This window comes from Oncorhynchus keta, chromosome 12, assembly GCF_023373465.1.
Source record: "Oncorhynchus keta strain PuntledgeMale-10-30-2019 chromosome 12, Oket_V2, whole genome shotgun sequence".
Classification (NCBI taxonomy): Eukaryota; Metazoa; Chordata; class Actinopteri; order Salmoniformes; family Salmonidae; genus Oncorhynchus; species Oncorhynchus keta.
The window spans coordinates 15,672,177-15,685,761 of NC_068432.1; the positions used below are offsets into that span (position 1 = coordinate 15,672,177).

Here is a 13,585-nt window from a genome sequence, read left to right on the forward strand (position 1 = left end):
GAGTCATAAAAACGCAACCATTTCAGAACTGAAATGTGGTTAGCCTAAAACGTCTTACAAACACACATCTTTCATTCACAAAAGGTGTGCGTGTGTGCCACTGCGAATTTGTGACTCGCCATCATGGCCAGTTGTGATACAGCCCGGGATCGAACCAGGGTCTGTAGTGACACCTCTAGCACCAAGATGCAGTGCCTTAGACCTCTGCACCACTCGGGGGAGCCCAAGGATTTTTAAAACCAAAATTGATAAGCTGTCAACTTGGAAAGTGCACAGTTCATCCAGACGGCCATATCTGCTCTATTCCCAGTCATTGCTTTTCCCTCTCCTGTTCTCACACCAAAACATTGATGTTATACTGTAACTTTATAAAAATCCCCACATCCGTACACAGTCATTTAATTTACCTTTGACTGCATTTAAGGTTTGGATTTCATATTAAATCCCTGACTTTACTACATTTCAAGCCCGAATGAAATTCCTGGACACAAAGTTCAATGGGATCTCCATAAACATGTCACTAAGCATTTCCTGTTGAGGAGTAAAAACCTGCACTGTGTAAAAGTTGCCCTTACACACAGACCTCAGATCAGCTTACCGTCCCAAAAGCCTAGCCTTATTCATTAGAGGTTATGGATGCAAAACTGACCTTAAATCAGCATTTAGGACCTACAGTACTTCATACTATTTCAAAGAAACCTTCTCCTTAATTCCAAATCAACCCGGCCCCCTTGGGGTTCAGCCTTCCGGTGATAAAGGAGCAGGGTCTGACACATGGCTAGGGCTAAACATGATCTTCCTGCAGAAGCATTGAAAGAGCAGCAAGATTCAGACATTCCCAACCTATACTGCAGAGCAACTGGCCAAAACATTACATTTTCACATTAGTCATGTCACAACAAACCTACTTCGATTCTCTACAAGAAATGGTATTTGAAGAGGAATCTTGGAAGAATACTCTGTGTCTTAACGAGGGAAGCAGCTGACGAAAATTCCAGACAAAATAGAAAAAAATGTAATGAAGAACAGAATCGAGCCTAACTGACTAAAAGTTAAGTGCTAAGGGGTTGACTCTCAATGCAATCCTGTAGCTTTAAAGTTACAGTATAACATCAATGTTTTGGTGTGAGAACAGGAGAGGGAAAAGCAATGACTGGGAATAGAGCAGATATGGCCGTCTGGATGAACTGTGCACTTTCCAAGTTGACAGCTTATCAATTTTGGTTTTAAAAATCCTTGGGCTCCCCCGAGTGGTGCAGAGGTCTAAGGCACTGCATCTTGGTGCTAGAGGTGTCACTACAGACCCTGGTTCGATCCCGGGCTGTATCACAACTGGCCATGATGGCGAGTCACATAGGGCGCACAATTGGCCCAGCGTCATCCAGGTTAGGGGATGGTTTGGCCGGGGTAGGCCATCATTGTTCTTAACTGACTTAGTTAAATAAAGGTTAATAAAATAAAGGAAAACTGTGTATGAATAGCCAGCAGTTATCTGATGATGCATTTCTCCAACCTATACAGTAAACCAATGTTAGTTATTGCAGAAAGAGACCTTCAAAGGGTATTAACTTCTCTGTTTTAAGATTACGTAACATCATGGGAAAAGGTACACAAACTTCACGTTATACAACAGTATATTTCAGATACTTAAAGGTTGAACAATATGTCAAATAAGGGTAGTATCAACTATCAAGTGTAGTGAAAGTCTACACACTCATTGTACTCGTCACATTTTTCTGCCTTAAAAATTGATTCAAATATTATAATTTTCCTCCACCTTTTCAAAGTGAAAGAAAAAATGTCTTCATACCTCACAGTTAATACTTTGGGCTGAAATTACTGCTGTAAATCATTTTGAATACAATTCTACCATATTTTGCCTGTGCTTATCTCCATTCTGTTTATTTTATCCTGAAGTCCTTAACGATTACAAGCAGATCCAAAACATGATGCAGCCACAACTATGCTTGAAAATCTGGAGGGTGGTACTCAGTAATGTATTGTTCTCACAGGTCAGGGTTTATTCCTGGACTACCTTTGGTTGCCACTGGAGAGCACCCGTGGGTTTCGACTAGTATCCAGGTGACCTTGATTGGGCTAATTGGGGTCACCTGCTGGATGACTATTTAGGTTCCTCTGTGGACTGGGCCAGTTGCTCAGGTCTCATGTTTTGTTCAGTGTTCTCGTGTGCCCTTGCTTTGTTGTTTTGCTATGAAGACCTTAAGTAAATATTCTGGAATTACCCTTAACTCTGCCTGCTGTGGTTCTCTGTGCCTGGGTCCAAGTTTGCACTAGCACTATTGTCACAGTAGACCTGAGCTGCAAAATGGACCCAGCAGAGATTCTTCAATCGTCCGAGGGACACTCCAAGCTCCACCACTTACGGTCGGCTCTCACTAACCATGGAACAGTGATTGGTCGCCAGGAGGCGCGGCTGAAGACTTTGTCGGATGATTTAGTAATTCTTGTGTTCACTCTGTAGACGCGACAGACGGGAGCAACTGCTGCTGCACCTGTGGCGGTTTCTAACCCTCCACTTCCTACCAACCCATCATCCTCCTCCCCTCGGGAGCCTCATCTCTCATCACCGGAGCGCTATGAGGGACATCCTGGGAGGTGTCGTGGGTTCCTGCTCCAATGTTCGCTGTTCTTCGAGCTACAGGCATCAACGTTTCCCACCAAGCGTTCCAGAGTGGCATACGTCATCTGCTTGCTCTCAGGACGGGCTCTGGCCTGGGCCATGGCCATCTGGGAGCAGCAATCAGACATTTGTTTCAATTGGCAAAGCTTCACCCAGGAGATGAGGAGGGTTTTTGATCACCCCATCAGTGGCAGAAATGCTACTCAAAGACAGGGCAGCTGGAGCGTAGCTGATTACGCCATTGACTTTCGGACGCTCGCTGCTGAGAGCGGTTGGAATATACAGGCACTTCACTCAGTCTTTCTGAACGGACTCAGTGAGGTTCTCAAGAATTATCTGGCTTCCCGGGACAACCCTGACACTCTGGAAGAGCTTATCGTTCTGGCCATCCGGATTGACAACCGGCTTCGGGAACATCGTCATGAGAGTACGGAGGGGTCCTGAACAATTGGTTCCAGTGTTTCGGGCCATGCTGAGGGAGTCGACTCTTCACTGCCGTATGCTGGGCCTGCTTGTCCTGTACCCCTTCAGGGTTCTCAATTTGACTATGGTCCTCCTTCATATCCTTCAGAGGAGCCGATGCAATTGGGAGGCACCAGACTTTCAGCTCTGGAGAGTCAGATACAGATCTCCGGTCTGGAGAGTCAGATACAGATCTCCGGTCTGGAGAGTCAGATACAGATCTCCGGTCTGGAGAGTCAGATACAGTCTCCTGCGGCCAATACGGTACGCACCTTGCTTCTGGACAACCTGTGGTGGGACAAGGAACAGTTGGATATTCCAGCTTTCAAAGACTCTAGCACTACTGGCTGTTTTCTGAATCGCACATTAGCTCGCCAACAAAGGCTGCCACTCACTAAGCTGGACACTCCGTTGTCGGTCACTGCACTGGATGGTCTAGCAACTCACCATGCCTATTGAACTACGAGTTCTGGATGACCATGTGGAGCTTATCCAGTTACATCTGGTGGACTCTCCTGAGCTTCCCCTGGGTATTGGACATCCGTGGCTTTCCACCCATAATCCTCAAATTGACTGGCCTTTGGGAAGAGTTCTGGGATGGAATCCTTCATGCCAGTTCACCTGCCAGCAACTCTCTCCTCACCTCTCCAGCCCTGCTTGTCTGGAGACATCCGATCCTCCTGTTCTGCTGGCTGGGAATGACAAGCCCGATCTTTCCCGCGTCCATTTTGTTGATCCATCCTCAGTTTTCTCCTATCACAGCCATTACACTATGTAACTGTTTTAAAGTCAACATTGGCCTCATGGTGAAATCTCTGAAATGTTTCCTTCCTCTCTGGTTAGGAAGGACGCCTGTATCTTTGTAGTGACTTGGTGAATTCATACACCCTCCAAAGTGTAATGAATAACTCCACCATGCTCAAAGGGATATTCAATATCTGCTTTTTTTACCCATCTACCAATAGGTGCCCTTTGCGAGGCATTGGAAAGCCTACAGTGCCTAGTCTTTGTGGTTGAATCTGCGTTTGAAATTCACTGCTCGGTTCAGGGGCATTACAGATAATTGTATGTGTGGGGTACAGGGATGAGCTAGTCATTCAAAAATCATCTTAAACCCTATTATTGAACACAGAGTGAGTCCATGCAACTGATTGTGTCTTGTTAAGCAATATTTTACTCCTGAAATATTTAGGCTTTCCATGACAAAGGGGTTGACTACTTATTGACTCAAGACATTTCAGCTTTTCATTTTAAATGAATTTGTAATTTCTTTGGTGAAAGAAACATAATTCCACTTTGACATTATGGACTATTGGGTTTAGGCCAGCGACCCAAATCTCAATTTATTCCATTTTAAATTCAGGCTGCAACACAACAAAATGTGGAAAAAGTCTAGGGGGGTGAAGACTTTCAGAAGGCACTGTATATCCATTGTTTTTGTCAAAGGTGCTGAAGATCATTACATTTGGTTGGGAATCATTGATGGACAGCAATATTCAAACCAGGACTGAGTTAGATGTCAGATGAAAACCTGCCTCAGTCTTCTGAATACCTAACCCTGGGATATAGTTATATTTTTCAGTACAGCAATAACACATTGTAATGCCAAAGACACACCAGAATGGCTTTCCAAGAGGTGTTGAGTGTTCCCATGGGTCCAGTCTCAATACTAACTTTAAATCTGCTTGAGTTGAACATTGCTGTCCATAACAACATTTTATGAGCTGGTAATACAGTATGTCTCCCTAAGCGTTGTGCAGAGTTGGTAGAATCTTACTCAAAAAATGTACAGCTGTAATTGCTGCCAATGGGGCTTCCACCAAGTATTAACTTTGGGGTGTGAAGACATACACAAGACAGCTTTGTATTTTATCGTTATTAATTTCGAAAATGTTCTATACTTTTTCTTTCACTTTGAAAATGAAAAAATCTAAATGAATCCTTTTTAGATTAAATTTGAAGGCTGCAAAATGTGATAGCTGTGCAAGGGGTGTACTTTCACTAGGCACTGTATATGTTTACAAGATGGATTTTGAGAATAGCTTACTTCCATCCCTAAAATAGACTGAGTCAACGAGTTCAGCTTGCACAATGCACAGAACCATGGAATCATTGGCTCAAATTCTAGAAGAGGTAGCTATAGAGGGGCCTAATGTTTTTGCCTAGAACCCCCTAAATCACCTATGTCAAAGCTGAGAGAAGCTGGAAGCTTTACAGTCTCCCTGCGGCCAAAATGCCTTAATGCATTATATTACAGTGATAAAATGGTACTCCTTAAAGTATTTTGGAGAGTCAAAGTCTAGTAAAACATAAGACATAACATTACCAGGGAGAAATGCACTTCCAGTAGTCGACGTTCATATAAAATCATTGCGCTTTTACAGTAAGGGGTTGGACACATTGAGGAAATCATTTGTGGTATTACCACTAAAACTCATTACAATAAATGATTCTGATGTCACCGTTTAAGCAATGCTTTCAGTCCATTAATGCAGTGCTTCTGCTATAACAAAGCCCATGAGAAAAACGTCCTTGATTTCCTATGTCAGACGTTGCATCTGACTTTTGATAATAAACCTCTATGGACCCCGTAGGGAGAACAAAAACAAGGTGCACAAATAGATTTGCAGGAAGGGAAACTTAAATATCGACTAATGTTAAAAAGCTAGGAGGTGGGGGTACAGAGGGAAGATGTTGTCCTCCAAACCAATGATATCCTGTAGAACAATGCTTTGAGAAATACACAGGAAATAGACATGTCAGAAAGGAATGAGTGATGTCATTCCAGTAAACTGTGAAAGATGGCACTTTTTAGGACAAAATAGCACTAAAGCGATTGCATCCATTCAAAGGAGCTTTATACTCTTTTTCCAAGTACAGTCTACTACTGTATGGTGCCAATCATCAACATGAGGCAATGGACAAACCGGATTCCATCAAGACAATTTCAGAAGAAACTCCCTATTTTGGCACGTGGCTACAACCACTATGGAGAAACTCTCTCCATGTTGTCTGCGTCTCAGCCAACGTTTTGTAACACAACTGGTCGAAATTTCCAGCCATGACACTTCACACCCCAAAACTAATTGAGGGAATATGAATGGTTGCTCTAGCTGCAGCTTGAACCTAAAGGGTATAAGATTTTAAGCAACTTTAGGTTTACCATTTTTGCCCATACATTTATGTATTTTTTGAGAACGGAGACCACAAATATGCAGCAGCCATAGCGGTTTTACCTCACCCTGCTCAGCTGCTACTAGAATAAAATACATTCTGGATTTAGTGGCAGACTTCATATTTCTCTCTGTAAGGCTGTGTTAATTTATTAGAATTATCTGCATTCCACCAGAGATAAGAATCGAATAAGTTTCAGGTTTGCAGTCCTGTCTTTAAACACAGGATAAATAATAAGCTGCTGTTAATTTATTTAACTTTTGACCCTTGAATAACAATAATCATTGCAGTCTAAATACAATGTTGATTTTAGTTTGAATAATAACAACAATAACAACAATAATAACAATAATATTGTAAAGATGTTTACATTTACTTGAAATTAACTTTGTTTTGAATTGTATAATATAACATTGACTGTAATCTACCAAACTATAATTACCCCCGCTTCAGCTAAACACAATTAAAACATCAGCATTCTGTTTTGTGAGTTTTGTTTAGTTTCCAGAATGTCTTCCTGTTGCTACTTAATCATTCTAAAAAAGGGCAATAAAATCAAAGCGTTGATGCTAAAATCATTAGCAAATGACTAAAACCTTTGTTCAATGTTATTTTATGCTGTGCTGTTTTATAGTTATACAGATCTCCAACCATGAGGGTTGTCTGGACAACCTCTATAGAACCATATAGACCTGGCCTAGTATTTGGTGATCTGTTGATTTTGGAAAGCATGTCATTAAAGTCATAGGAACAAAATCTGCTTGTTACTATTCAGCAGTAGTGGCTTTGGAAACATCCTCGAAAACATCTTGGAGAGTTCTAATGCATTTTCATGACCACGTCTATTTTCTGTCCTTCTGCAAACTGAGCAAGTTGCAGCAAAAGATCAGCCAATAGCACATGACACAAACAATATTGAGGATCGTTAAATACGCCCATCGCTCCTCTCGGAGCATAAATCAAGCAAATCCGTTTCCTCTCCGTGTCAGTCCCCGGTGACGGACTTAGAGTAAGAGCGATGCCCATGCTGCATTAGAGGGAGAATGGGGCGAGGGGTAAAGTATAAAAGCATGCAGGGTCCTCCTTACACTGAGCCATCGGAAAGCTAAAGCAGGCCTCGTCATTCCTCAGGAAAGCAATAGGGATCAAGTAGGCTTAGTGCCTGGCCGGTGAGGACCTCTGATGTAGGTGCCACAACATGCATCCCAACTGCTCGAGGTGTGCTGGTGTGCTTCACTTTTGAGGCCTGTGCTGCAGAGAAAAAGGCCCAACTTGTTGTGAGCTCCAAAAATATATACTGTACCTACCCAGCAGACTAAGTCCTCATGAATTATACCAAACAACATGCATACTTTAGTGTCTCTCTCTTTCTATCGCTTCATCTGACTGCTAACAAAAAGATTAAATGAAATGGGCCTTTTCAGGGCCGGTTCCAGGCATAAGCGACATACGCGGTGTGATCAAAATAGGGGGGGGCACACACACACGACTCAGTCGGGGTTTCAACTTACTATTGAGAGTAAGAATAGTAGAATACACCAGGTGCAATTGATCGGAATTTGGTTGTGCATCAGCGGTTTTTCTCTTGTTATGTCAGTCACAGACAGTCACTTAATTATCGGTTTTAGCAAACAATTTTTTTGATTGGTAGTTAGTCTTGCCAGCTATCTAAACTTGTAGTTATCATGGCCGAATGGGGGCCGAGATCTCCAGGGGGTCACCATTGATTTTGTTAGTCATTCTCACTCAGATATCATATTAACATGGCATAAGTCATTACAAAATGTGTAGAATTGCAGGAAATGTTATTTAAATCTGCAAAACATTCTCTCTACCCCATGGCAAATAGCGTAGAATTGCAGGTTATTTTCTGTAAAACTGCAAATGTATTTTCTCTGACCAATGGGAAAATTATTAGAATTGCATGAAATGTGTTATAAAATTGCAATGTTTCCTCTCCACCCTATGGCAAAATGTGTAGAACTGCAGAAAACCTGCTTTAAAACACTAAAGTATTTTGCCGCGGGATGGGGGTGCCCCAACCAAATCTCGCTTAGGGCCCCCAAAAGAGTAGAGCCGGCCCTGGGACTATTAGAACGAGAGCTGAAATACATTGATGATATTCACAGAGAAAATTATGTATTTGTTACTTTGGCAATATGAAGGAGGTGGTATTAGGTGCTACGGCAAAGAAAGAGCAGCCATTTGCATATCGCTTCAATTTTCTCAAACGCTTTATGGCCATACATAAATGCACAAATTGGTTAATAACAGATGCTGTTCTTGCTCTGTTTATTTCATTCATTTAGTGCAACTGAATCACTTTATTAGTGATTATCCTCTAAAAGCTGCAGGAGAGCACAGCATCGCACCTAATAATGTAATTTACCCATAAACTGGGGAATGGGAATATGCAAATAATGTATGGGTGTTCGGTATCTGCAGTTTTGCCCCTGGGCTGCTTGTCCCATGACACAAATCATCAATTAGGATCCCAGCAGGGCTTTGGAGCATCTAAATTGTGTGTGTGTGTGTGTGTGTGTGTGTGTGTGTGTGTGTGTGTGTGTGTGTGTGTGTGTGTGTGTGTGTGTGTGTGTGTGTGTGTGTGTGTGTGTGTGTGTGTGTGTGTGTGTGTGTGTGTGTGTGTGTGTGTGTGAACAGCTTCAATGTGTCTGTAAATCTATTGGAGGGATGCAACACCTTTCTTCCACGTAAAATTCCATAATTTGGAGTGTTGTTGATGGTGGTGGTAAACGCTGTCTCAGGCTCCGCTCCAGGATCTCCCATAAGTGTTAAATTGGGTTGAGATCTGGTCACTGATCTCCATGGCATATGGTTTACATCATGCTCATCAAACCATTCAGTTACCAGTCGTGCCCTGTGGATGGGGGCATTGTCCTCCTATGGAGGCATACTCATGGTAGCCAAAATAATGGCCTGCCCAGCATTTTTATACATGACCCTAAGCATGATGGGATGTTAACTGCTTCATTAACTCAGGAATCACACCTGTGTGGAAGCACCTGCTTTCAATATACTTTGTATCCCTTATTTACTCAAGTGTTTCCATTATTTTGGCAGTTATCTTTACAGCGCATATATTATATGTCATGTCTACAATTACTTGGCATGTACATTAATTAATTTCTAACACCATTAAAAAAATAAGATGCAGATACAGATAGCTGGGAGGGGGACTGATGGGAGGTATGTTTTCTTCAGGTGTGGGGGAGGGGGGCTTCTGGGTTGGATGGAAAGGGGGATACGGCGGGTGGATGGCGACTGAGGGGGGTTGGGGTTATCTTTGTATACATTTTTTTGTACCTGTAAACCGCCCTCTGAAAAAAAAGACAAAACAAAACAAATTGTTTATATCAGATGCAGGGTTTTACGTAAAGAATGCCTCAACTACTTTGACTAAATAAAATAATAACAGATGTCCAAACATTGCAAATGGATACATATTGAACTCATTAGTATGGCATGACATGATAGTGAATCAAAACTCCCTATGCCTTTTTATACATTGATATTTCGTGAGGGAAAAACAAAAAAAGCTTAACTCTTTATAATCTACATGGCAATAAATTGAGGATACACGACTGAAGTGAATTATGTGGAAACACTTTGAGTGTGTTCTTGTCAAATGCCTAGCCCACTAAAAGCCCAATTCTGGAACAAACAAGTAATCTAAAATAGAAAGTAGCGACTGGGCAATGAATCGTGACACACAAAGAGAGCCAATGTTCAGTCTGGAGAGGTCTTGCATGGTATGCCTCAGGATTGAAAAGCAAACATTGGAGTCACTGTGATGCTGACAGCCACAAGCCATTCACTTTAGACAAATCACCCTCTGTATCCCTATTTAAAATATAGAAATAATAAAGTGCCAAACTGAATCTATTTTTGATAGACATGGATTACATGCTGACAAGGGCAATGACATGTATATTACAGTACATTATATTACGCAATTTCAGATTAATGCAAACCAAATCACTTATGGGATAATTCATTTTTAAAAAGTATAATCAAATCCAATAAGATAAAATCTAAAAGGTCCAATGCAGTCGTTTTTATCTCAAAATCAAAAAAAATATTGGTAACAATGAAAGTACCTTGTGATTGTTTTCAATTAAAATAGTAAAAAATAAACAAAAATAGCTTCTTATCAAAGAGCAATTTCTCAAGCAAGAATTTTGCTAAGACTGTCTGGGAGTTGTCTGAGTGGGGAGGGGAAAACTGAAAACTTGCTGTTATTGGCAGAGAGGTTTGCACCGCTCTTTCTTATTGGTCTATTAACTTTACAGCATGCCGATGTCACCAGGCAGGCAAAAATTCCGTCCCACCAAAACAGGCTGATATTTCAGGCCATCTTTTCAAACAGCTCTTACATTAAAAGGGCACAGTACTATTACAACCTCATAGTGTGGAAACATATATAGAAAACACGGGTATAGAAAATATAGAAAAACACATGTTTTTATTGCACTGGACCTTTAAAAACGTTTTGCCATGCTCAGGCTATTACAAGATTTGACTGACAAATAATTACCAGTCTACCTGCTTAACTATGGCATTTGTATTTTAGACCAATTACGAATGATTAGGCTACAAAGACTGACTAGCATCCCACTGGGCACACGCTGGTTTAATCAACATTACTTCCACTTCATTTGAATGAAATTACGTTGAAACAACTTGGAATAGACATTGAAGTGATGTCTGTGCCCAGTGGGATAAAGCTTAACCACCATATGTGCCATAAATGCAAAATAATGCACCCCAATGGTCTTCACTGAAATATACCTTTAATGTAGCCCATTTGACACACATAAACCATTTTGTTGACATCCTTTCATACACTTATATTTCTTTCACATACATTAGCAACTGTGGATTTTGGATAGCCTGTAAAGTGGTGCAAAAAAGCACAGTATAACCTAAAGTTAGTCGTAGACTATTACTTACTTTACATTTACATTTAAGTCATTTAGCAGACGCTCTTATCCAGAGCGACTTACAAATTGGTGCATTCACCTTATGACATCCAGTGGAACAGCCACTTTACAATAGTGCATCTAAATCTTTTAAATCTTTACCTGACATAGTCTGACAGCAAAGCGTTTGTTTGCCTTAAACAAGAGGACACATTAGTTCCACCTATAGCCTATCAATAACAAAACGCTTATGAGAAGGATAAGACCGGATACAATGCCATTTCAAGACAATCATCCAGGTGCAAAATCAATGAAGAATATACTGCAAAATCAATGAAGAATATACAAATCCATATACATGAAAAAGGCCTAACATATAGGCTATGTCAGTCAAAACATATTTGCCAATACAATTAATTAAACAAACACATAGAAAAATGCATAATAACTTATTAATAAATCATTATTCAATAAGCGTGATACATTGTCACGCGTGGAAAGCGCGTTCACGTGCGCAGTGTCTAAAATTGTCTTGTGCAGTCCTTCGATTATTCTCTCAAACCAAAACATTGTTCTATTCTCCATATCCCTTACAAACACCTCGCAAACACCTCGCAAAACGTGCCCTAAATGCCATTAACAGAAACATAACCAACATATTTTATTAATCCATACGCTGCATCAAGAAAAAAACATCCAGTCTTCCCATCCAGTACAAAAATGTATCTCCCTTCTCTGTTTCTTTCTTTTCCTCTCCTCCCTCCCTTTCACACACGTTCTCCCTCCTCCCTCTCTCCCTGTCTATCTTGCTCTATCTCTCTCCCGCTCTCTCTCCCTAGCATGGCCCTGTCTGTATGAATAATGTGCTGCCTTTTGTAATGAGGGCGAGGGGGAAAAAAAGACGCTGGAGTGTTAGCCTGCTCCATGCTCTGACATTGAAAATGAATGACAGCTTACCTGAATGCCAATCTTCATCAGACTGACACTAGGCTGACAACACAGCCTATACTCCCTTGCACAAACTGTGACGTCTGCCATGTAAGACCCCTCCCACCCCCCACACTTACCCCACACCTCCCCTCCCCTCTGGCTCCTCTTATCCCCCCTCCCATCACCTCCACTACTCTCCCTCCAGTATTACCACACAAACCCCAGCACTGCGCATCTATTCAAATCGTGGAGTCTGCCGCCCCCCTGTCGGCTCATATTAAAAATTACCGTCAGACAAGCAACTGATATGCTACATTCATTGGAAACATTAGCAAACATTCCAGTTATCCAGTATGAGGATGGATACATTCTGTCACTGCCGAATGACGCAGTGATGTAAAGTACTTAAGTAAAAATACTAACTTAAGTCGTTTTTGGGTGGCATTTGTACTTTACTTTATGATTTTTATAAAGTTAACGTTTACTTTTACTACACTACATTCCTAAAGAAAATAATGTACTTTTTACTCCATACATTTTACCTGACACCCAAATGTACCCGTTACATTTTTAATGCTTAGCAGGATACCTATCAAGAGAACATCCCTGGTCATCATCTCTGCTGCCTATGATCTGGCGGACTCACTAAACACAAATTATTCGTTAGTATAAATAATGTCTGGTTGTTGGAGTGTTCCGCTGGCTAAAATCATTTTTAAAAAGTACTGTCTGGTTTACTTAATATAAGGAATTTTAAATGATCTATACATTTACTTTTGATAGTTATGTATGTTTAAAACTTTTACTCGAGTAGTCTTTTATTGGGTGTCTTTCCCGTTTACTTTTTACTTCATTTTCTATTAAGGTATCTATACATTTACTTTTGATAGTTATGTATGTTTACAACTTTTACTCTAGTAGTCTTTTACTGGGTGTCTTTCACGTTTACTTTTTTACTTCATTTTCTATTAAGGTATCTTAGTGTGACAATTGGATACTTTTTTTCACCACTGCAATGATAACACACCAGTTAAAAAGTGCTTTATTTATCAAATTATTCACAAAGATCTATTATCCCAATGTTACAGTGGCAATAGGCGGCAGGTAGCCTAGTGGCTAGAGCGTTGGGCCAGTAACTAAAAGGTTGCTCGATCGAATCCGCGAGCTGACAAAGTAAAAATCTGTCGTTCTGCCCTTGAACAATTAATAATAATAAAAAAAATGTCTTATTAGCTGTAAAATCAGTGACTGGCAAAATGTCTGAAAAGCATTCCGGTTGCCCACTGATAAAATCAACATCACGTTAGTTGGATTTATTGTGGTTAAGCATTCAAAGTTAAAGCACCATTGTTTGTTGTTTATGGCAACCAAGAGAGCGTACACAATTTCAGATGCTCCTTCTTCTTGAAATACACTACACTTCCCAGCACTCTATTCG

At 40.8% G+C, this 13,585-nt stretch overlaps 1 protein-coding gene across 1 annotated transcript in view; it reads right to left on the reverse strand.

Moving 5' to 3' along the window:
- The window catches only part of LOC118391034 (uncharacterized), a 97,324-nt gene extending 85,084 nt beyond the window's left edge, over positions 1–12,240 (reverse strand). The window contains exon 1 of the mRNA XM_035781972.2: positions 12,175–12,240. The gene's annotated coding sequence lies outside the window, so the exon portion shown is untranslated. The remainder of the gene's footprint in view (positions 1–12,174) is intronic.
- Positions 12,241–13,585: the final 1,345 nt, after the last annotated feature.